Source organism: Amblyraja radiata, chromosome 1, assembly GCF_010909765.2.
Source record: "Amblyraja radiata isolate CabotCenter1 chromosome 1, sAmbRad1.1.pri, whole genome shotgun sequence".
Lineage (NCBI taxonomy): Eukaryota > Metazoa > Chordata > Chondrichthyes > Rajiformes > Rajidae > Amblyraja > Amblyraja radiata.
Window position 1 is genome coordinate 115,100,568 of NC_045956.1, and position 25,259 is coordinate 115,125,826.

Sequence of the window (25,259 nt, forward strand, 5' to 3'; positions counted from 1 at the left end):
TCTCGGGGAGAACATACAAACTCTGTACAGACAGCACCCGTATTTGGGATCGAACCTGGGTCTCCGGCACTGCATTCGCTGTAAGGCAGCAACTCTACCGCTGTGCCACTGTGCTGACCATTATAAAGGATGAGGTGACGGAGTATTTAGAAGTTCACGATAAAATAGGCCATAGTCAGCATGGCTTTGTGAAGGGGAGGTCTTGCTTGACAAATTTGCTGGAATTCTTTGAAGAAGTAAATAGCAGGACAGTCAAAGGAGAGTCAGTAGATGTTGTTTACTTAAATTTTCAGAATTCCTTTGATACGGTGCCACACGTGACGCTGCTAAGGAAGATGAAAGCCCAGGGTATAAAAGGGCAGATACTAACATGGACAGCAGGTTGGCTGGATGGCAGAAGACAAGGAGTGGCAATAAAGTGGGCTTTTTCTGGTTGGCTGCCTGTGACTAGCAGAGTTCCACAGGGTACACAAAATTGCTGGGGAAACTCAGCGGGTGCAGCAGCATCTATGGAGCGAAGGAAATAGGCGATGTTTCGGGCCGAAACCCTTCCTCAGACATGAGTTCCACAGGGGTTGGTGCTGGGGCCACTACTCTTCACCTTGTATATTAATGATTTGGATGAGGGGATTGAAGGCATTAAGGCCAAGTTTGCGGATGATCTGAAAATAGGTAGAAAGGCAGGTAGTGTAGAGAAAGCAGGGACTCAGCAGAAGGACTTAGGCAGGTTGGGAGAGTGGGCAGAGAAGTGGCAGATGGAATACAGTGTAGCAAAGTGTGGAGTCATGGTAGTAGGAATAAAGGCATAGACTATTTTCTAAATGGGGAGAATCCAGAAATTGGAGGTGCAAAGGGGCTTGGGAACACTGGTGCAGGTTTCCCAAAAACTTAATCTGCAAGTTGAATTGGTAGTAAAGAAAGCAAACTCAATGCTAGCATATATTTTAAGAGGGCTAACATACAAAAACAGGGATGTAATGCTGAAGCTGAACTGGTAAGGCCATATTTGGAATATTGTGAGCAATTTTGGGCACCATATCTGAGGATGTGCTGTTTCTGGAGAGGGTCCAGAGGAGGATTACAAGAATGATCCCAGGAATGATAGGTTAACCTATAATGAGCATTTGTCGGTACTGGGCTTGTACTTGCTGGAGTTTAGAAGAATGAGGGGGGACCTCATTGAAACATGCAGAATAGTGAAAGGCTTGGATAGAGTGGATGTGGAGAGGATGTTTCCACTAGTGGGAGAGTCTAGGACTGGAGGTCAAGATTCAAGATTCAAGATTCAAGAGAGTTTATTGTCATGTGTCCCTGATAGGACAATGAAATTCTTGCTTTGCTTCAGCACAACAGAACATAGTAGGCATAAATAAATACAGAACAGATCAGTATGTCCATATCTATATTACTAAATCTCCGATCTTGACCACGTTTGGCCCACTGTGCTGCGATTTCCGACAGAACGCTGCCACCTACGGCCATCATTTTTGGCCACCTCGCTCAGAGCCCCTCTCCGCCTTAGGGTGCGGAGGATTTTTTCCATCGAGGACAAATCAGAGAGATATTAATGTTTTTTTTTAATTCACCATTCTCTCTGCTGCCCCTGCTAGAGGAAGGGGGAGGGACTATATAACCAGGAAGTGGTGTGCCTCACTCACTCTCTGCAAGATGGATGAAGCCAAGGATCACGTCTCTCTGAGCTCTGAATAACACTGAACAAATGTCTACACAACTGTGAGTACCCTTAATGTAGTTCGAAAATGAAAATATGGTCTGTTTGAAGTAAAAAGGCTCTGCCTGCAAATGGTTGTTTGGATGCTTTGGCTTGAAGTTGAAAGGCACTACTTACTGCAAATGGTGGCTAGGGTGCTTTGGCGTGAAGTTGAAAGGCACTACTTACTGCAAATGGTGGCTTGGGTGCTTTGGCTTGAAGTGGAAAGTCACTACTTACTGCAAATGGTGGCTTGGGTGCTTTGCTTGAAGTTGAAAGGCACTACTTACTGCAAATGGTGGCTTGGGTGCTTTGGCTTGAGGTTGAAAGGCACTACTTGCTGCAAATGGTGGCTTGGGTGCTTTGGCTTGGTTGAAAGGCACTACTGTAGACTAGTGCATGTTCCTTTAACACAGTGACCTCACCACTACTAACCACTCCCCATATCACCAGTATAATTGTAACCTCCCCACCTCCAGATCGCTCTCTAGCTCCGGTGACAGACCACGGACAGCTAGGGCAGGAATGTGTATGAATAGTAATGTGTGTGTGTTTAGTAATAAAACAGTAGTGAAGACTTAGTGTGTTTCCACTAGTCTTTACATGGTGTCAGAAGTGGGATGAGGCGTTTTGGATCGGTTTATTCAGGATCGTGACCAGCGGCTGGTGATCGGTTTCGACAGTGAAAGTGTTGCCCAGGATGTAATCTCTAAACTTCGAGCAGGCAAACACTACGAACACTACACCATGTTCCATGATGGCCTGCAGCTGCCTGTTTCCTACGCTTCTCGCACCATGACCCCCGCTGAGCAGCGTTATGCTCAGATCGAGAAAGAGCTCCTCGCCGTAGTGTTTGCTTGCTCGAAGTTTAGAGATTACATCCTGGGCAACACTTTCACTGTCGAAACCGATCACCAGCCGCTGGTCACGATCCTGAATAAACCGATCCACGTCGCCTCATCCCGCTTGCAGCGAATGATGCTGCAGCTCCAGCGGTTCACGTTTCGGGTCGTGTACCGCAAGGGCAAGGACATGTTCGTGGCCGACACGCTGTCCCGCGCACCACTGACATCCACTGCCCGACACCCGTACAAATCATCTGACCTGATGGTGTTAAACATTAATATTATGCCTTCACAGCAGATGCAGTCCCTGGTCCAGCACACTGCCAAAGATCCTGCCCTGCAACAACTTGCCGACGTCATCCGGCGTGGTTGGCCTGACCGTCCCTCGTCCTTGTCGGCCGGTGCCGTGCCCTACTTCCTGGTCCGGGACGAGCTTGTGCTGCACAACGGAGTGGTGGTGAAGGGCCACAAGGTTGTGGTGCCTGCGGCGCTGTGGGACCACTACTTTCAAACCACCCACAGCGGCCATCCCGGAGCCGAGGCCATTCTGTCCCAGGCCCAGAGCCAGTTCTATTGGCCCGGCATGGCCCCGGACATCCGGGAGAGGGTCTCCGCCTGCTCCACCTGCAATAGCCTCTCTCCCCATCAGCAACGGCAGCTGCTTCTGCAACAGCCTGCCCCCGATCTGCCATGGATGGCAGTCGCCACTGACATCTTCGAGTGGCGTGGCAAGCACTTCCTGGTCCTTGTGGACTCCTACTCCAGCTGGTTTGAGGTGGACCAGCTGCCCTCCCTCACATCTGCTGCTGTCAATGGCAAGCTGCGCCGCCACTTCGCAACCTTTGGCTCCCTTGCGAGTTTGCAGTCGGACAATGGTGGCCAGTTTTCCAGTGTGGAGTTCGCGATTTCGCTGCCACCTGGAACTTTCGTCACAACCAGCAGCCCCGAGTACCCGCAGAGCAACGGCCTTGCTGAGCGCGCCGTCCGCAGTGCCAAGGAGCTGCTGGAACACTGCAGACTTTCCCGGTCGGACTTTTACCTGGCCCTCCTCAACCTCCGCAACATCTCCCGTGACCCTGCCCTGGGCTCGCCTGCTCAGCGGCTCATGTCCCGCACCACGCGCCCTCCGATTCCTGTGTCCCAACGGTCCCTGGTGCCTTCTGTCCTCCGCCCTGATGCCGTCCAGGAGCGCATTGCCCAAAAGCAGGATATACAAAAACGCTCCCACGACAAGTCCTGCCGCCCCCTTCCGCGTCTGTTCCCTGGTCAGGTCGTCCGGATGCAGTCTCCCTCCGGCCACTACCGTCTGCCGGTTGTCGTCGGCTCTGCCGGCTCGCCGCGGTCTTACCTCGTCGACCACGAGGGTACCATCTACCGCCGGTCCCACCAGCATTTGCGGCTGGTCAATGAGCCCGCTCCGCCTCCTGCTGCCCCTTTCGCCCCCCCCGATTTCTTCCTCTCTGCCTGCCGCGCCTCGCATGCCCCGAACTCTGCCCTCTCAGCTCTATGTGCCCCGCTCCCCTGCTGCCAGCCTGCCCTCGCCTCTTCGTGTGCCCGGCCCTGTGCCGCCTTCCCCTCCCCGGTCTCCGAACCTTCCCTCTCCTGCCGGTTCTCCGGCTCGTTCGCCCGCTCCTGCTCCTGCTCCTGCTCCTGCTGTTCCTGCGGACGAGGGGGAGGGCGGGTTGCGTACCCGCTCCGGGCATTTGGTCAAGCCGCCTGTATGTTACAGGGAATTTGTTTAATTGTTGCCTGACTGTGTTAACTGCTTGTAGCGTATGAGTCGTGGTCGCCCTGTCACTGCTGTACTGCTTTGTTTCCAAGGGGAAGGATGTAGACTAGTGCATGTTCCTTTAACACAGTGACCTCACCACTACTAACCACTCCCCATATCACCAGTATAATTGTAACCTCCCCACCTCCAGATCGCTCTCTAGCTCCGGTGACAGACCACGGACAGCTAGGGCAGGAATGTGTATGAATAGTAATGTGTGTGTGTTTAGTAATAAAACAGTAGTGAAGACTTAGTGTGTTTCCACTCGTCTTTACACTACTTACTGCAAATGGTGGCTTGGGTGCTTTGGCTTGAAGTTGAAATGCACTATTTACTGCAAATGGTGGCTTGGGAGCTTTGGTTTAAAGTTCAAAAGGCACCACTTACTGCAAATGGTGGCTTGGGAGCTTTGGCTTGAAGTTTAAAAAAATCACCATTCTCTCTGCTGCACCTGCTGGAGGGAGGGGGAGGGAAGTGGTGTGCCTCGTTCACTCTCTGCAAGATGGATGAAGCCAAGGGTCACGTCTGAGCTCTGAATGACACTGAACAAATGTCTACACAACTGTGAGTACCCTTAATGTGGTTTGAAAATGAAAATATGGTTTGTTTGAAGTAAAAAGGCACTGCCTGCAAATGGTTGTTTGGGTGCTTTGGCTTGAAGTTGAAAGGCACTACATACTGCAAATGGTGGCTTGGGAGCTTTGCCTTGAAGTTGAAAGGCACTACTTACTGCAAATGGTGGCTTGGGTGTTTTGGCTTGAAGTTGAAAGGCAATACTTACTGCAAATGGGTGTGGGTGATTTGGCTTGAAGTTAAAAGGCTCTTCTTACTGCAAATGGTGGCTTGGGTGCTTTGGCTTGAAGTTGAAAGGCACTACTTACTGCAAATGGTGGCATGCAGTTGAAAGGCAGGCAAAGCAGACCACTTCCAAAAGACGTGGTCTGCATTTATGGAACTATTACAAGCATAAGGTGCAATAGTAATTTTTTTTTTTTAAATGGTACCAGGATCTGGTAACGGGGGGTAAAAAAAAAAAAAACACGGTTGGTATATCCTTTTTTGCGAAGTTTTGTGTTATAATAGAGCGATTGTTTCTCCTTTTTTTTCTGTTCTTTCTAGGGTCTATTTCTTTTCTTTACTTCCTTCTCTAACTTCTTCCCTAAGGGGCTTTCTTTTCCCAACACTTTCCTGCACCTTCACGACTCTTGCTCACTTTCCTTACTTCTTTTATTTCTACATTTTTTAAAGCTCGAAAAACGAAGTGGTACAACAAATGTAATAAGATATATGTGATGTGCATTACTGTAATTTACTGTACTTCTAATAAAAATAAATTAAAAAAAAAAAAAATGAAGCTGAAAGGCACTACTTACTGCAAATGGTGGCATGAAGTTGAAAGGCACTACTTACTGCAAATGGTGGCTTGGGTGCTTTGGCTTGAAGTTAAAAGGCACTACTACAAATGCACTTCCTGTTTGCACTTTATATTGATTTTAGATAAAACGCTACCACTTACGGCTGTGATTTTTGGCCATCTTACTCAGTCCCCCCTCCGCTGAGCAGGTGCAGATAATTCTTCCCAACAATGAAAAATAAGTGTTATTAATGTTTTAAAAAATGTTGAGAATCTCTCTCCTTTCAATCACGCCCTGAAAGCCACACCTTTTCCGGTGGGAGGGGGAGGGGTTATAAAACCCAGAAGTGTAGGTGTGGCTCAGTGTCTGCATGATGGGGGAGGGAGAGGTCATGACTCTGTCTGAGCTGTGAATCAGCTGAACACACTGAATGTCTACTGAACTGTGAGTTTGGTGTTTTGTGTGGTTTTATGGTGGTTTCACCCTGCATGAAATGGTATGAAGCTGCATTTGAATTTGGTGGCCTTGGACCCTGCTTGAAGTGGAATAAAACTGCACTGAATTTGGTGGCCTTGCACCCTGCTGAAAGTGGTATGCAACTGCACTTGTATTTGGTGGCCTTGGATCCAGCTTGAAGTGGTATGAAACTGCACTTGAATTCGGTGGCCTTGCACCCTGCTTGAAGTGGTTGGAAACTGCACTTGAATCCGGTGGCCTTGCACCCTGCTTGAAATGGTAGGAACATGGATTTGAATTTGGTGGACTTGCACCCTGCTTGAAATGGAATTTCAAGGAATAGTCATGAGTCAACTGCCAGCCTACCAGCCGTGAGTGAGCTGCCTTCAGATCAGGCTTGAGGGACTGAGCTGCCACCCCAAGAACCCATACCAGCACTCCAGAAAGCCGCCCCACTGGCCACCAATATTGGAATTGGTGGAGAGGTGGAATATTGCGTCGGGGGACCAGCCCTCCCGTGTGAACATGGGACCCAACGGGTCCCACTTAGTCTAGTACCATTATATAAATATGTACACACATTAATAAATAAATTAATGAAGTGCAAATAACAGATAATGGGCTATTAATATTCAGAGGTTTGTCCGAGCCAAGTTTAATAACCTGATGGCTGTGGGGAAGTAGCTATTCCTGAACCTGGTTGTTGCAGTCTTCAGGCTCCTGTACCTTCTACCTGAAGGTAGCGGGGAGATGAGTGTGTGGCCAGGATGATGTGGGTCCTTGATGATGCTGCCAGCCTTTTTGAGGCAGCGACTGCGATAGATCCCCTCGATGGAAGGGAGATCAGAGCCGATGATGGGCTGGGCAGTGTTTACTACTTTTTGTAGTATTTTCCTCTCCAGGGCGCTCAAGTTGCCGAACCAAGCCACAATGCAACCGGTCAGCATGCTCTCTGCTGTGCACCTGTAGAAGTTAGAGAGAGTCCTCCTTGACAAACCGACTCTCCGTAATCTTCTCAGGAAGTAGATGCGCTGATGTGCTTACATAATAATAGCATCAGTGTTCTTGGACCAGGAAAGATCTTCAGAGATGTGCACGCCCAGGAATTTGAAGCTCTTGACATAGAAACATAGAAAATAGGTGCAGGAGTAGGCCATTTGGCCCTTCGAGCCTGCACCGCCATTCAATATGATCATGGCTGATCATCCAACCATCAACCCGTTGATATAAACGGGACTGTGGGTCCCCATCCTACTCCTTCCAAAGTCCACAATCAGTTCCTTGATTTTGCTGGTGTTGAGGGCCAGGTTATTGTGCTGGCACCATATGGACCGTCGCTCGATCTCTCTTCTATACTCTGACTCATCCCCATCAGTGATACGTCCCACAACAGTGGTGTCATCAGCGAACTTGATGATGGAATTTACACTATGACCGGCTATGCAGTCATGAGTATAGAGTGAGTACAGCAGGGGGCTGAGCACGCAGCCTTGAGGTGCTCCTGTGCTGATTGTTATCGAGGCTGACACATTTCCACCAATATGAACAGTCTGTGGTCTGTGAATGAGGAAGTCGAGGATCCAATTGCAGAGGGATGCGCAGAGACCCAGTTCTGCGAGTTTGGTAACCAGCTTTGAGGGGATGATTGTGTTAAATGCTGAGCTGTAATCAATGAATAACAGCCTGACATATGAGTTTTTGTTGTCCAAGTGGTCCAGAGCAGAGGGGAGGGCCAGCGAGATCGCATCTACCGTTGATCTGTTGTGGCTGTAAGCGAACTGCAGTGAGTCCAGGTTTTTGTAGAGGTAGGAGTTGATTTGCGTCATGATCAACCTCTCAAAGCACTTCATCACCACAGGCGTTAGTGCCACTGGTCGATAGTCATTGAGGCACGTCACCTTACTCTTCGCCTCATAGTTTGTCATAGCCTCAGAATTAAAGGACATTCTTTTAAGAAGGTGAGGAGCCATTTCTTTAATCAGGGGATGTTGAATCTGTGGAATTCTTTGCCACAGAAGTCTGTGGAGGCCGTCAATGGATATTTTTGAACCTGAGATAGATACTGTAGATTCTTGATTAGTAGGGGTGTCAGGGGTTATGGGAAAAAGGTAGGAGAATGGGGTTAGGAGGGAGAGATAGATCAGCCATGATTGAATGGTGGAATAGACTTATTTGGCCGAATTGCCTAATTCTGATCCTATTATTAATGACTTTATGACCTTATGACACAATGGAAAAAATATTCTCCCTACAATGCTAACAATATGGGCTGAATGGCCTAATTCTACACCTATCACATGACATGACTTATGGCTTCTCCTACCACTTGAAGTATTACAGGCAACACAGTGGTGCAGCTGTTAGAGACCCTGAAGCACAGCGCCAGAGAGCACTGTTCAAGTCTCACCGTGGGTGCACTCTTTGCGGAGTCTGCACCTTCTCCAGGTGATCGTGTGGATTTTCACCAGTGCTCCAGTTTCCATCCACATCCAAATGAATGTGTTGGTTGGTAGGTTAATTGGCTGCCATAAATTTACCTCCTTTGTAGGTGATTGGTAGAATCGGAGGAGAGCTCATGAGAATGTAGAGATAATAATGTTTCTTAGCATTGTAGGGAGAATATTTTTTCCATTGTGTCATAAGGTCATGAAGTCATTAATGATAGCAGCAGAATTAGGCCATTCGGCCCATCAAGTCTACTCCACCATTCAATCATGGTTGATCTATCTCACCCTCCTAACCCCATTCTCCTACCTTCTTCCCATTGCCCCTGATACTAAACAAGAATCTATCTATCTCTGGTTTAAAAATATCGATTGACTTTGTCTCCACAGCTTCTGTGACAAAGAATTCCAGCACCCTCTTCTTAAAGGAACGTCCTTTAATTTTGAGGCTATAACCTCTAGTCCCAGACTCTCCCACTAGTGGAAACATCCTCTCCACATCCACTGTATCCAAGCCTTTCACTATTCGGTACATTTCAGTGAGGTCCCCCCTCATTCTTCTAAACTCCAGTGAGTATAGGCCCAGTTCTGTAAAACACTCATCATAAATTAACCCACTCACTCCTGGGATCATTCTTGTAAACCTCCTTTGGACCCTCTCCAGAGCCAGCACATCCTTCCTCAGATATGGTGCTCAAAATTCAAGGTTCAAGGTTCACATTTATTTGTCACATGCACCAATTAAGGTACAGTGAAATGAGTTACTGTTAATCCTGGCCAAATTGGAGCAGCCAGGACATTAAAATTGAGTAAAGGCTTCTGTGCTGCTAGGCCATTTTGGTCAAGTTAAATGACCAGTTTGTCTGTGGCCTAGATAAGAGCTGCAGGGAAAGAATGGGACATCTGTAGATTCTTACAATAAGGTGTAAATTGCATGGAACTGATTGGGTCACTGCAAACCACATATACATAGTGTAAATAATGTTGCAAAGCTTTATTTAGACAGTTGTTGATTGGTTAAGATGTTGAGCTTTAGCTGGGTTGTCTGAATCCCCAGGCACATGTTGCATAATTAATCTCTGTTAACTTCCATCTAGAAACTTTGTCAGATACATTGTATTAGTTACTGTGTTATTGGGTTAGGGAACTGTCTATCATGTACTGTGTTAAACGATATTTGTTATTGGACTGTATAGAGACCACCCCCATATGGTTCGGCGCCTCAAGGTTCAGGGACCTATAAAAAGTAGCTCCCACGAGGTGCAATGTCGACTCACCCGTTGCAGCGGCCCCTACAGCCTGTCTGTCTTTTTTTATTTTTTGTCTAGTTAAATGTAGTGTTGGTGTTTTTTAATACTAGTTTTAAATGTGTATATGTGGGGGCGGGGGGGGGGGAGGGGGAAACCGTTTAAAATCTCTTACCTGTCCGGGAGACCCGACCTTTTCCCTGTCGGGTCTCCGTTGTCGTTGGGGCCTAGCACCGTGGAGCGGCCTCCAACCTGAACGACCCGGGGGCTCGGGAGACTGCGGAGCTGCGGACTACTCACCATCGTGGGGCTGGCTGGCCTCGGAGCGTGGGGAGCGGTGGTGACTCACTGCTGCGACTCGACTCCTGGGGCTCGGAGGCTCCAGCACCGCAGCCGCAGGTTCAGTGGACTGTCGGGACATCGGGAGCTCGCGGGTCCGGGGGGAGAGAGAGACCGCTTCCCGGAGCTCCCGCAACGCGACTTCTCCAGCCTGTGTCGCGGGGTTGGAACGACCTGGAGCGGGGTCGTACATCGCCCAGCACGGCTTCATGGCCGTGGGACATTCCAGCGCCCGCCGGGGGCTCCAACGTCATGACATTTAGACCGGGAGCGGGGCCGTAAATCGCCCGGCACGGCCTAAAATGGCCGTGGGACTTATCATCGCCCGCCTGGGGCTTGGACATCGGGAGAGACATGGAGAACAGGGGAGAGAAAAGACTTTGCCTTCCATCACAGTGGGTCCACTGTGATGGATGTTTGTGTGAATTAAATTGTGTGTATGTCTAGGAAATTGTCTTTGTTTGTATGGCTGTGGAAACAGAATTTCGTTGGCGGCACGACTCACTTTGTTTGTATGTCAGTGAGGCTCAAATGACAATAAATTGTATTGTATTGTATTGTATCTTCTGGAAGAACGCTTGGGACTGCGTGACCTTTTGGAGTGTCTCTGCTTGCACGAGGCTAGAAGGGCTTGGACAAGCAGATACAAGGATCGAACCTGCGGTGGTTAGGTAATGTGTAGGGGAATTTGTGTTGTGTTATCCAAAATAAAGTTTAGTTGCTCAAGTACTTGATTCAGTATTTTATTGACTGAAACTAGACTGGGGGGAGCTTAGAACGAGCTATTTACATTCCGATGCAGTCTTACAATTAAAAAGAACACAATACAGGATAGAATTTAACATAAACACCCAACACAGCATTCACTGTGATAGAAGGCAATAAAGTTCAGTCAGTCTTTCTCCTTTGTTCACCCGTGGTCAGGGGCCTTGGCCCTCCGTAGTCGCTGCTACGGCGGCCGATGTGCAAGCCCTCTCATTGGGAAGATGGAAGCTCCAACGTCGGGACAGATCAAACACACTCTGCAGCTTGGAGTTCCCGAATCGGCCACTTCCTTACCGGAGACCGCGACTTCGGGATATCATAAGCCACAGGCCGGTGGTCGGAGCTCTTCTCCGGCGATCCCCGGCAAGGGATTGGCCCGCACCGCGATGGTAACGTCCGCTCCACACCTACTGCTAGAAGCTCCGAAGACCGAGGCTTCAGGATGTTATAGGCAGCAGGCCAGCGATCGGAGCTTTTCTCTGGCGATCCCCAGCAAGGGATTGCCCCGCTCCGCGATAGATAGTCCACACTGTGTCCGCTGTTGAAGCTCTGGGCTCAACTCTGGGAAAGGCCGCACCAATCCAAGGTGTTAGGCCACGAGGGAGGCGAAGATGCGACAAGGAGAAAAGTCGGATGTAGGTGACTGAAAACGGTTTCCCCCTATTCCCCCCCCCCCCCCCCCCCCCCCCCCCCCCCCCCCCATAAGACATACCGAGAAAAATTAAAACATATATTTGGACATACTAAAAAAATGCTCACGATACTCCTAATACAGTCTGCCTGGCGCCTTACAGAGCCTCAGCATTACATCCCTTTTTTTGTATTCTCTCCCTCTTGAAAGAAATGCTAGCGATGTGTTTGGTTCTTCACTACTGATTCGACTTGCAGATTAAGTTTTTGGGAATCCTGCACCAGCATTCCTAAGTCCCTCTGCACCTCCGATTTCTGGATTCTCTCCCCATTTATAAAATAGTCTATGCCTTTATTCTACTGTCAGAATGCATGACTCCACACTTTGCTACACTATATTCCAGCTGCCACTTCTCTGCCCACTCTCCCAACCTGTCTAAGTCCTTCTGCAGAGTCCCTGTTTTCTCTGCTCTACCTGCCCTTCCACCTATTTTCGTATCATCCGCAAAATTGCCAACTAAGACTCTAATTCTTTCACCCAAATCAGTAATATACAACGTGAAGAGTAGCAGCCCCAGCACCGAACCCTGCGGAACTCCACTAGTCACTGGCAGCCAACCAGAAAAAGCCCCCTTTATTACCACTCTTTGCCTTCTGCCAACCAGCCAACCTGCTATCCGGGCTAGTATCTGCCCTTTGATACTATGGGCTCTTGCCTTCCTTAACAGCCTCACGTGTGGCACTATCAAAGGCTTTTGGAAAATCTAGCAAAACAACATCTTCTAACTCTCCTTTATCTGTTCTGCTATTTATTTCTTCAAAGAATTCCAACAGATTCATCAGCCAAAATCTCCCCTACACAAAGCTATGCTGACTTCGGCCTATTTTATCATGAACTTGATAATGGACTCTAAAATCTTACCAACTACTGAAGTCAGACAAACCGGCCTATAGTTCCCACTATTCTGCTTTGATCCCTTCTTGTGCAGCGGAGTAATATTGGCAATTTTCCATTCTTCTGGAACTACTCCTGACTCTAGTGATTCATGAAATATCATTATTAATGCCTCCACAATCTCTAAAGCCACCCCTTTCAGAACCCCAGGGTGCAGTTTATCCTGTCAAGATGACTTATCCACCTTCAGCACTTTCAGCTTCCCAAGCACCTTCTCCCTAGTAATAGCCACTACACTAACCCCAACTCCCTGACCCTGTTGAATTTCAGGCACATTGCTGTTCCACCGTGAAGACTGATGCAAAAAGTTGTTCAACTCGGCTTCCATTTCTTTATTCCCCATTATCACTTCTCCTGCATCATTCTCCAGCAATCCAACTTCCACTCTTGCCTCTTTCTTACTCTTTATACAACTGAAGAAACTCTTGCTATCCTCTTTTATATAATTAGCTAACTTACCTTTGTATTTCATCTTTTCTCCCCGTATTGCCTTTTTAGTTATCTCCTGTTGTTCTTTAAAAGCTTCCCAATCCTCTGGCATCCCACTAATCTTTGCAATGTTATACGCCTTCTCTTTTAGTTTTATACTGTCCTTGGTGTCCCTTGTCAGCCATGTTTGCCTCATTCGCCCCTTAGAATTTTTGTTCCTCTTTGGAATGAAAAGATCCTGCATCTTCTTAATTATTCTTAATTATTCTTAATTATTCACAGAAATTCATGCCATTGCTGTTCATGCCGTTCCACCATCATTCCTGCTAGGGTGCCTTTCCAGTCAATTTTGGCCAGCTCCTCCCTCATGCCTCTGTAGTCCCCTTTGCTCAGCTGCAATATCGACTCATCCGATTTCACCTCTCAAGTTTCAGGTTAAATCATTTTGTGGTCGCTACCTCCTAGTGGTTTCTTTACCTTGAGTTCCATTATCAAATCAGGCTCATTACACAACACTAAATCCAGAATTGCCTTTTCCCTGGTAGGCTCCACTACAAGCTGTACTAAGAATCTATCACAAAGGCACTCTACAAATTCCCTTTCTTGGGGTCTAGCACCAACCTGATTTTCCCAGTCTACCTGAATATTGAAATCTCCCATCATCACAGTAGCATTCCCTTTCCTACACGCTGATTGTATCTCCTGATGTAACTTGTACCCTATATCCTGGCCACGGTTTGGGGCCTGTAGATAACTCCCATTAGGGTCTTTTTACCCCTACAATTTCTCAGCTCTATCCATACTGACACCTGATCCCATATCACCCCTCGCTAAGGACCGAATTTCAATCCATACCAACAGAGCTCCCCCACCCCCGCTGCCCACCTGTCTGTCATTCCAATAGGACGTATAACCTTGAGTATTCAGCTCCCAGCTCCGATCCTCTTGCAGCCACGTCTTTGTAATTCCAACAATTACAGAGATTCTGTCTTGTAGTATTTATTTATAATTCACAAATAATTTATGTACAATTACATTTTGTGCATTGTCTGAGTCTATGTCCTTTTGACATTATTCTTTTTTTTTTTAAATTATTTTTATTAGTAGTGTACAAAAGTATAAACTGCGGCATATGACATAATACATTTATTGTACAGCTTTGATTTTAACTTTAGCTAAGATGAAATAGAAAAAGAGAGAAAAAGCAAGAAAGAAAGAAAATGAAAGAGAAAGTGAATGTGTAAGAATAGAACCCCTAGACTATCAAATAAGTGTAGTCGAAGAGTGAGTAAGGAAAAGAAATGAGAAAAACGTAAAGAAATAAAAAGACAAAAACAGAAAAAAAAAAGTGATGATATACCTGCTTCATTTCTCTCCCCACCCATCACCCAGTCCGTAAGTCGGTTTAATACCGAAGTTGTGTTGCACTATACTATCCTTGTAATGAATCAATGAATGGAATCCGTCTTCGAAAATTGCTCTGGTTTTCCTGCTAAGACAAGTCTCATATTTTCAAGATGTAGCATCTCAGACATGTTTGTAATCCACATTTTAAGAGTAGGGGCAGATGTATTTTTCCAAAATTTGTATGAGTTTTTTCGCCGTTATCAGGCCATAATTAAGGAAACGTCTTTGAAATATTGATAGCTCAGGGCAGGCTTCTGCTGTTCCGAAAATAATCAGTTCCGTATGGGGGTCGTTTTGTTTTTAATATTTTTGAGAAAATTTCAAAAATTCCTTTCCAAAAGTTACATAGTTTTATGCAAGAGGCAAAAGAATGTGTTATGCTTCTTGAAGGAGACATTTGTCACAAATAGGAGATACATTTGAAAATATCTTATTCAGTTTAGTCTTTGAGTAGTAGAGTCTGTGCAGTGTTTTAAATTGGATTAAATTGTGTCTAACATTAATCGAACAATTATGTATATATAAAAGATTTTTTTCCCATCTGTCTTTAGAAATTTTTAGGCCTAGTTCCTCTTCCCATTCTCTTCTAATTGCGTCTGACGATGGAATTTCTATATTTAGAAGGGTATTATACAAGTATGATGTTAGATTGTTTGACTCTGAGTTTCTATTCATACCTTCGTCTAATATATCTGGCAGCAGAGTTTGATAATCATGGGTATATGTTTTCAAATAATCTCGAATTTGAAGATATCTAAAATATTGATTACCTTTCAGACTATTTCAACTGTAATTTCTGAAATGACAGGAGATTTCCCATCTCGTAGAGATCTCCAAGTTTTTTAATTCCTAGTCTTTCCCAATAAGTAAACGTTTTATCTATAATAGATGGCTTTAAACGACAGGTTATTAGCTATTGGTGAAAGAAGAGATAAATTTCTTAGTTTAAAAGTTGATTTTACTTGTCTCCAGATTCGTAAAGTGCTGTGAATAATCGGATTTTGATGTTATTCAATGCAAATTGGTAATTGTACCTGGACCCCACTTTACTAGTCCTAGCGTGACTTTATTGGACCTAACTTGGATGAGTTAGGCTGTGGGCTGAGGAGCTTTATTCCAGTGTTTTGTGACCCAAGTCACCAAACTACATGAAATGTTCACATATTGTGTAAAATAATTATATAAATCACCCCTGAAACTCGTCATGAACAAGACTTGCACATTTTTATTAAATTAGAGAACAACCTGAAAAAATTGGGGTATTTTTAGTCCAATCAAAGCACGTTTAACATTGAGTTGTATGCCAGTTGGCCAATCACATGCTTTGCTTCAGGCTAGCACACATCATAGCTGAGAGGGCTTCACTGATGCCTGTTTTACTGGAGATTCCGATGAAGTTTCTTTGTCATGGAAACTTGCAGCAGGGTAATTGAATTTAGTGAGAAAAGCATTAAGAAGTCTGACAAATGTGCAGCTAAGTGTATAGAAGTGGAAGAAAGTCTTAAAAGCAAAGTCGCTGCTGAGGTGCTGCTTTGTGAAACTTTGTGAATCAACTCAAACTGAAAGGTAAGATCTAAAGTCTGAATTTATGAAAATTAATCTGTATGGACTTTAATTAATTTAATTGCACCCTTTATAATGTGAAAAAATGAGATTTGGAGGCTGTACATTCACTCATTAATTACTCACTCACTCACTCACTCACTCATTCATTCCTTCATTCATTCACTCATTCACTCACTCATTCATTCATTCACTCATTCACTCACTCACTCACTCATTCATTCCACTCATTCATTCACCCATTCATTCATTCATTCATGAAGTTGAGGGCCTAAACTATATGTATCAATAACAAGGTAAATTAAATATTTTCACTAATGCCAGCTAGCTGTAGAGTAATAAGACTTAACCACCTAATCTCGGAGCTGCCTGCGATAACTTACCGGGAAAAAGTGCTCCGATCGCGGGGCCTATGTATTTAACATAGTGAAGCCGCGGTCTCAATTAAAAAGCGGCCGATTTGCGAATGCGGAGCCGCGGATCATCTCTGCGGGCGGGGGGGGGGACTGTACATAGTACATAGCGGCCGTTTCCAGGCCCCGACCACGGGAGAAAAACGGAGGAATATTCATTGCACTTTATAGGCTGCCATTGGAGTGAGAAATGGTAAGAAATGGCTGATGTTTATGTAGAAATGAATTGGTGTATGTGAAACATAGAAACCAAGAACTTGAACTAATTTATCTATGGTAGTAAGTGTTATTCTCATTAACATTAAGAAGAGGGTGAAATGTCATGAATTGAAGTCCATGCAGACTTAATGACTATGAGACGTTTTGTTTTTTGTAGCCTCTGCCTGACCCCCCACAGGGGATGGTCTCCCCTGCCATTAATATATATATCAAAATATACATCAAAAATTTGTCTAGAAATCAGTTTTCGTGACCCAAGTCACCAAACTACATGAAATGTTCCACAGATTTAGATGAAATATAATTGAGAAGGATGTCATAACTCGTCATTGCCGAAAGTCGCACATTAATTAATTAAACTAATTAGAAAATTTCCGTGTTGCAGTCCATTTAAACTATATATTATTATACATATATATATATATGAGTTATGACATCCTTCTCAATTATATTTCATCTAAATCTGTGGAAAATTTCATATAGTTTGGTGACTTGGGTCACGAAAACTGATTTCTAGACACATATTTGATGCTCGGCCCACAGCCTAAGTGTAATTGGGTGGATGATTATTGGTGTGGACTCATTTGGCCAAATGGCCTGTTTCGGTGCTATTTCTCTCCATGGCTCTACGATTATGACTCTATTTCCCTCACATTCCACTCCAACCTCCACATCACTTTCCATTGTTACTGCTCCAACCAAGCTCCGCATCAGTTTTGAGAACAGTATCCGTGAAGTACAATAGACTCTGATGTCAAACCTGCCTCTTCAACCATCAGACATTAGCTTTCTTAAATGCTTGCATAGAGGACAGAGGTGGTAGAGAAATTAAGTTGGATCTGTGGGCATTGAGATAGATCAGTGTGGCAAAATTAAAATGCAGTCCAGTTCAGATTACATCCTGAATATTGAATAAGTAATGGGCCGCACTTCTGTGACACTCTGCCTTTCGCAAGAAACAAAGGCTATCAATTCCTGTGCATCCACTCCATGAGCTAGTAACAAAAAATTCTCATGATCAGCGCTGTGCACCTGGAAAAGTTTAGTTTAGTTTAGTTTATTGTCACGTGTACCGAGGTACAGTGAAAAAAAATTTTGTTGCACGCTATCCAGTCAGTGGAAAGACAATACATGATTACAGTCAAGCCATCTGTAGTGTAATAGTTTAGTGCAAGATAAAGACCAATAAAGTCCGATAAAAGATAGTCTGAGGGTCTCCAATCAGGTGGATGGTAGATCAGGACCACTCTCTATTGGTGATAGAATGGCCCAGTGGCCTGATAACAGCTGATATAAAAAACTGTCCCTGAATCTGGAGGTATGCGGTTTCACACTTCTGTACTTCTTACCTGATGGCAGAGGGGAGAAGATGGAGTGTCCAGGGTGAGATTCGTCACAGCTCAGCGAATTATTTGGTGGCCCTTGGCAGACAAAGACTGTCATCTCCATGAATTCTCATTCCAGTCCAAGGTCCTGATGTGCAAGAGAACACTGTTAGAACCACAGACACAAGGCCACTGGGAGCTCAATGGAGTGTTCAAGGGAGTCAACAGTATTTAATTGCCATAGATACGGATAACAGAACAATGGAAATCTTACTTGCGGTAGTTTAAAAGGCCCATAAATGAGCCACACACAGATAATTATAATAATCAAAAAACATTCAATAAATTAATAACAGTAGTACTGGTGCAAAAAACAACTAAAGTCCATTGTGCAAACAAAGACACCGTCCATAGAAGTTCACAGTTCCTGTGGTCAGTGTTGCATAGTGTTCAAGAGCCTGAAGGTTGTTGGGAAGAAGGATTCTCAAGATGAACCTTGCAGTACTTTGAAGAGAGGATGTTTTGTTACATTACCACCAGCTGCATGCAATATATTTATTCTATCAAGACTGTTGCACTTGTTGTAGGAATAGATAGAGATCTACATTGTTAATGGTGAAAGTAGACACAGTCATAGCTATCTACTGATTTGTTATCAGTAGATTCACATACTCAGGAAGTTGGCCACAGACGCTTTTGTCTTTTTCTTCAAACTACATACATGCCCATATTGTGGAACCGATCATTGTCTGTATTAATGTAATCAGTGTCTGGACCACCTGTGTTAAGTGGCTCTCTGCTGTGCCTTCAAAACCCATTAATGTTTGTAGGTTTTGGTGGAAATTTGTTGGTGAATATCATTTTATTTCAGGTACTTAAATGTCACAGTATGTTTACTAACATACATCACTGATTTTTGAACATCAGAGGACATATTTGTGTTCCCAGCAATTGGTTGTTTGGTACTAAGGAGGGGGTTTTAGTGGTAAATGGTATTTTTGTTGTCTACAAGTATAGTCCCCTAATCTTTGCACATAACACAGGCTTTATTGTATACTAATTATTACCTATGTACCATTTCACTCACTGATGGCACTGCATTCTGTGTTAAAAACACAAGCTGTATCTTTTCAGTTTATTTTATTTTAGTTTTGATGTACAACATGGAAACAGGTCCTTCAGTCCACCGAGTCCACACAGACCATCAATTTTACTTCGGAGTCACGTGAGTTAGGTAAGTACCCTGAGGTCAGGTTTTCTTTCACAGGAGAGCCTTCTGCTTTGTTTCACAGGCAGAGAAGAAAGGCTCTTGAACAAACCTGTTCCCCGCTCGACTCCAACGGAGGAGCGTTCCATCTGGGGGGGGCAGCAACAGGCGGTAGGACCGCTTACCGGGCGCTCCGCCATCCCCGACACCGTGCCGAGCCCAGTCCCGCTAGCGCCTGAGCAGCAGGCTGGATGTAAAGCTACCGAAGAAGCGTCCGGCTGGTGGCTTCCGACTTGTCGGACGGGGACGTCTCTCCACCCGCACGGGGGAAAGACAGCCGCTAAGCCGCCTGGAGCGGCTCCTGGATCAGGTGCTCCAGCAAGACGCGCTGCGTGAGGGGCGCTCTCACAGGGGGAGTTCAGGCACTCCCTCCACAGTGCCTTGAGCACTGGCCATCGCTTCCTCCTTACCCGAGGGTAGCTTTGTTGACCAGGACTGGGCTGGTCAGAAAGAGGGGACGCTGGCTGAAGAAGTCGGGAGTATGCAAGGGGTGCAGGACCAGGAAGAGCTGCTGGGTGTGGTGGACCGCTACGTGGCATCCCCACGTGCAGGAAGGCCATTAGAGCCTAAACTAGCGGCCAGCATCAACCACCTCTCCAACAGGCCCCTACAGGAGCAGGTGGGTAATGAGGCCTTAAAAATGTACACAGCTCCAGAAAATTGTGAGTCCCTCAAAGTGCCGGCTGTCAACAGCCAAATCTGGGGGCACGTCGGGACAAATATTCAGAACTAGGAGCTGATACTGCAGCGGATCCTCAGGCTCCTGACGTCAGCCATCACATCATTGCTCGTTCTGTGGACAATACGGAGATGACCACAAACCAACAAGACACTCTCGCACTGTTGTACAAACACGCAGTTCGAGATAAATAACCTCCATAAATAAATCATAAGACCTGCCCTAAATCCAAAATTCGCGGGGTTATGCAAAACCCCAGCCACTGAGCCAAACACACTGCTCTTTGGCAAAAACCTCACGAGAAAAGTAAAAAATATGGAAGAGGCCTCTAAAACTTTTGGTCTCATGAGGGCAGGCCCCGGGACGAGCAAACCCAAAACAACAATACCCAAGCGGCAGCACCCCATCGCGTCCACCAGTCGACGTCTACCATATGGGACTGGTGAAAGCTCGGGGTCCGCATTTTATCACCCGAAGTCTTTTCTAGACCAAGGCCCAGAGCGGACCCCATGGAAAATGCGCCACCCCCCAACATCACTGCCACATCAGACAATGCGCAAGACTCGCTGGTCTGGGAAGAGACAGAAGAAACACCCATATCCATGGAGGTAGGTGGGTCTGTATCCATGGAGGTAGGTTCCTACCAGCATATAGAAAATAGGGGTGCAATACTAACAGGGGGGAAGTTACACCTGTTTAAGGAAGCATGGAAGTCTATCATGAGTGACAAGTATATACTCAATAGCATTAGGGATACAAAATACAATTTATACTATAAAAATTGCCACCAGTTCAACGTTCACCCCAGAGGGTCTTTTCCCTCTCAGTTAAAGAGAAATGAGAGGGACAAGCTGAACTGGTGAGACTAATCACTAAGGGTATCATGGGAAAAAACAAAACATGAACCCTTGGGATTTGTGTCAAATATATTCACTAAAACTAAAAAAGATGGTGGGTGTCACATCATCATTGACTTAACTTCACTAAATATGTTTTGTTAAGTATGTACATTTCAAAATGGAAACGTTTGTTACTGCCAAACAACTGATTTCCAAAGGATACTTCATGGCAAGCATAGACCTCAAATATGCTTACTATTCAGTACCCATTCACAAGGATCATCGCAGATACCTGAAATTTACCTGGATGGGGCAGAAATGGCAGTTTAAAGCATTACCCGATGGTTTAACATCAGCCCCAAGATAGTTCACCAAGATACTAAAACCAGCCCTGGCAATATTAATAAGACAAAAACATATGGTCATGGCATATCTTGATGATATCTTAATAGTAGGCAAGACCATGGAATTGGCATATCAGCTGTGTCAGCTACCAAACAGTTGTTCGAAACCTTGGGATTTGTCTTACATCCAGATAAATCTAAGTTGAAACCATCCACAACCATGGACTACTTGGGCTTCACAATTAACTCAGCCCACATGCCTGTGACTTTGCCAAAAGACAAAACAACTGAATTGGCACAATCATGCAACAATTTAATGGTCAACGAGCGACCAACTATTCGACAAGTAGCAAGAGTAATTGGGGAAATGGTAGCAGCATTTCCGGCTACACAATTTGGACCTTTGCACTATCAAAACTTACAAAGAGCAAAGGTACAGGCACTAAAACGACATGCAGGTCATGACCGGATCATGAAATTACCCACTGAAGCAATATCAGAACTACAGTGGTGGGCAGAAAACGTTTGGCATAGTTTCAGCCCTATCATCATCATTAACCCTACTTTAGCTATCCAAACAGATGCCAGTACTCAAGGCTGGGGAGCGACTAACTCCATATCCAGCACAGGTGGTAGATGGACTTACCTAGTGTCATCATTACTACTTACACTGGGCATTAACTATCTAGAGATGTTGGGTGCCTTTTATGGTTTAAAAGCATATGCATCGAATATGCATCACTTGCATGTACGGTTACAAATAGACAATACTACGGTGGTGGCCTACATTAACCATATGGGCGGCATAAAATCGATATCATGCAACAAATTGGTCAACACAATTTGGCAATGGTGTGTCGAAAGACATATTTGGCTATCAGCAACTTACCTACCAGGTAAGCTAAATACAGTGGCAGACACCAGGTCACGCAAATTTAATGACAATACCGAATGGATGTTAAACCCCAAAGTGTTTGCAAAGATCATTAAACAAAATGGCACGCCAGATATCGACTTATTTGCATTAACTCTAAATCACCAGGTACCTATGTATGTCACTTGGGAACCAGACCCTGAGGCAGCAGCGGTAGATGCGTTCGCGCTGGATGGGGGAAATTTCTTCTTCTATGCATTTCTTCCCTTCTGCCTCATCAGCCGTGTACTACGCACAATACAAATGGACTCTGCTTCAGGTATTTTGATAGTACCCGACTGGCCTACACAGCCATGGTTCCCATTACTACACGACTTCCCTCCGAACATCCACAAGAAAACAGTACTTGTCCAGCATCAAAAAATGGGAGAAGTACTGCTTGGGTACAGGGACCACCTACTCAACTGCTACAGTTACCAACGTACTGGAATTCCTGGCAAACCTTCACCACGATGAAGGACTTAGCTACAGTGCCATCAACACAGCTAGAAGTGCCCTGTCTGTCAATTAAAAACAAGCTCTAGGGCAACAGGCCATGGGGTCCCACCCGCTGGTGGTCAAACTAATGAAGGGTATTTACAACTCTAACCCCCTAGACCAAGGTACACCCATATATGGGATGTCAGTGTGGTCCTGACATACCTCAGGGGATGGCCACCAGCCAGATCTCTCAACCTGGAACAATCTATGCTCAAAACACTCATGTTGATGGCACTTGCATCTGCACAGTAGGTCCAGTCACTACACCTATTGCGACTGGACAGCATGCTCACAGCTCCAGACCAGATCTCTTTCATTATCCAGGGACTGATCAAACAGAGCAGACCAGGAACACCTAATCCAGTCGTGGAATTCCGGGCTTACTGGCCAGAACCACGGTTATGTGCCATGACCCACCTACTGTCCTACATAGACACAACCAAAAATATTCGAGGGAGTGAAAAAGCCTTATGGGTCAGTCATAAAAAACCTTATGGTCGGGTGACGTGCCAAACCATTTCAAGATAGCTCAAGCAGGACTAAAAGCTGCTGGGATAAACACTAACATGTGCAAATCTCACTCCACCAGGGCAGCATCCACGTCGACGACCAAAAGAATGGACGTGCCTATAGACCACATCCTGGCTACAGCAGGATGTTCGGGGAAAGAACGTTCAGAACTTTTTATATAATAAGCAAAACCTGCTTTATTTGCAGAACATTTTTTACAGACTGCAAATATTTAATTTAAGCCCAGGGGAGCAATTTAATTTATTTGTTGTTATTGTTAAAAAATACCATTGTGTTTTTCTACAAACAGATTCATTGGTTGATTACAATAACACACTTCCTCCCTCAAGGACTTCGGCAGTGAGTGAAGTAATAACTGTTACACGGTTTGAAATCACAGAGCTTTAAAATCTTCACGTAGTCACTCACGTGACTCCGAAGTAAAATAGTAAGATTAAACGAGAACTTATCAGTTTGAAGTTTGATCTGTATTTTATGAGGAGTTACGATGAGGGAATACGTGCCCTCCGCTCCCACCCTCAATAATATGGGTCAAACTGATAACTGATGTCTCCTTTCTTTACTATGTTTATTTCAATAACTGTGTCCATCTGTGATCCCACACTGCTGCTTTGAAGTATGTCGCGCATGCATGCTGAGCGGGCTCTTCACGTAATCCCTCATCGTAACTCCTCATAAAATACAGATCAAACTTCAAACTGGTAAATTCTCGTTTTAATCTTACTACAACTACTACTGCCGGAAATAGTAGGGGACCGCGGGTCAAAGGAGTTGGAGGTATTGAGTGAAATCCAGGTTAGCCGGGAAGTGGTGTTGGATAAATTGAATGGATTAAAGGCCGATAAATCCCCAGGGCCAGATAGGCTGCATCCCAGAGTACTTAAGGAAGTAGCTCCAGAAATAGTGGATGCATTAGTAATAATCTTTCAAAACTCTTTAGATTCTGGAGTAGTTCCTGAGGATTGGCGGGTAGCAAACGTAACCCCACTTTTTAAGAAGGGAGGGAGAGAGAAAACGGGGAATTACAGACCAGTTAGTCTAACATCGGTAGTGGGGAAACTACTAGAGTCAGTTATTAAAGATGGGATAGCAGCACATTTGGAAAGTGGTGAAATCATTGGACAAAGTCAGCATGGATTTACAAAAGGTAAATCATGTCTGACGAATCTTATAGAATTTTTCGAGGATGTAACTAATAGCGTGGATAGGGGAGAAACAGTGGATGTGGTGTATCTGGACTTCCAGAAGGCTTTCGACAAGGTCCCACATAAGAGATTAGTATACAAACTTAAAGCACACGGCATTGGGGGTTCAGTATTGATGTGGATAGAGAACTGGCTGGCAAACAGGAAGCAAAGAGTAGGAGTAAACGGGTCCTTTTCACAATGGCAGGCAGTGACTAGTGGGGTACCGCAAGGCTCAGTGCTGGGACCCCAGCTATTTACAATATATATTAATGATCTGGATGAGGGAATTGAAGGCAATATCTCCAAGTTTGCTGATGACACTAAGCTGGGGGGCAGTGTTAGCTGTGAGGAGGATGCTAGGAGACTGCAAGGTGACTTGGATAGGCTGGGTGAGTGGGCAAATGTTTGGCAGATGCAGTATAATGTGGATAAATGTGAGGTTATGTCTATGTTTCTATGTTTTCTCTCCATGCCCCCTGATCCCTCTAGCCACAAGGTACACATCTAACTTCCTCTTAAATATAGCCAATGAGCTGGCCTCAACTACCTTCTGTGGCAGAGAATTCCACAGATTCACCACTCTCTGTGTGAAAAATGTTTTTCTCATCTCAGTCCTAAAAGACTTCCCCCTTATCCTTAACCTGTGACCCCTTGTTATGGACTTCCCCAACATCGGGAACAATCTTCTTGCATCTAGCCTGTCCAACCCCTTAAGAATTTTTTAAGTTTCTATAAGATCCCCAAAATAATGACATTGGAGGGCTTGACGGGAGTAGGGGTCCTTGAAGCTCAGGAGAACTTTTTTGATCAGCACAATTCTCGCCCAATGAGGATGCCATACTGGACTTAGCTCTGGGACAAGAACCAGAGCAAGTGGTACAAGGATCAATGGGGAAACATCAAGGAAATAGTAATCATAATTTCAGTAGTTTAAATTAGTTTAGAGATACGGCAGGGAAATAGGCCCCTCAGCCCCCCAAGTCATCTGCAAATTTGGTAATGTTACTTTGAATCCCTTCATCCAAATACGGGATACTGAGTTGGATGATCAGCCATGATCATATTGAATGGCGGTGCAGGCTCGAAGGGCCGAATGGCCTACTCCTGCACCTAATTTCTATGTT

At 45.2% G+C, this 25,259-nt stretch overlaps 1 long non-coding RNA gene across 1 annotated transcript; it reads left to right on the forward strand.

Moving 5' to 3' along the window:
• Positions 1-797: 797 nt before the first annotated feature.
• LOC116974714 lies at positions 798-11,188 on the forward strand. The gene is made up of 3 exons (XR_004412416.1): positions 798-899; positions 7,944-7,949; positions 11,179-11,188. It is a non-coding gene; the product is annotated as an uncharacterized LOC116974714 (long non-coding RNA).
• The last annotated feature ends 14,071 nt before the right edge of the window (positions 11,189-25,259 follow it).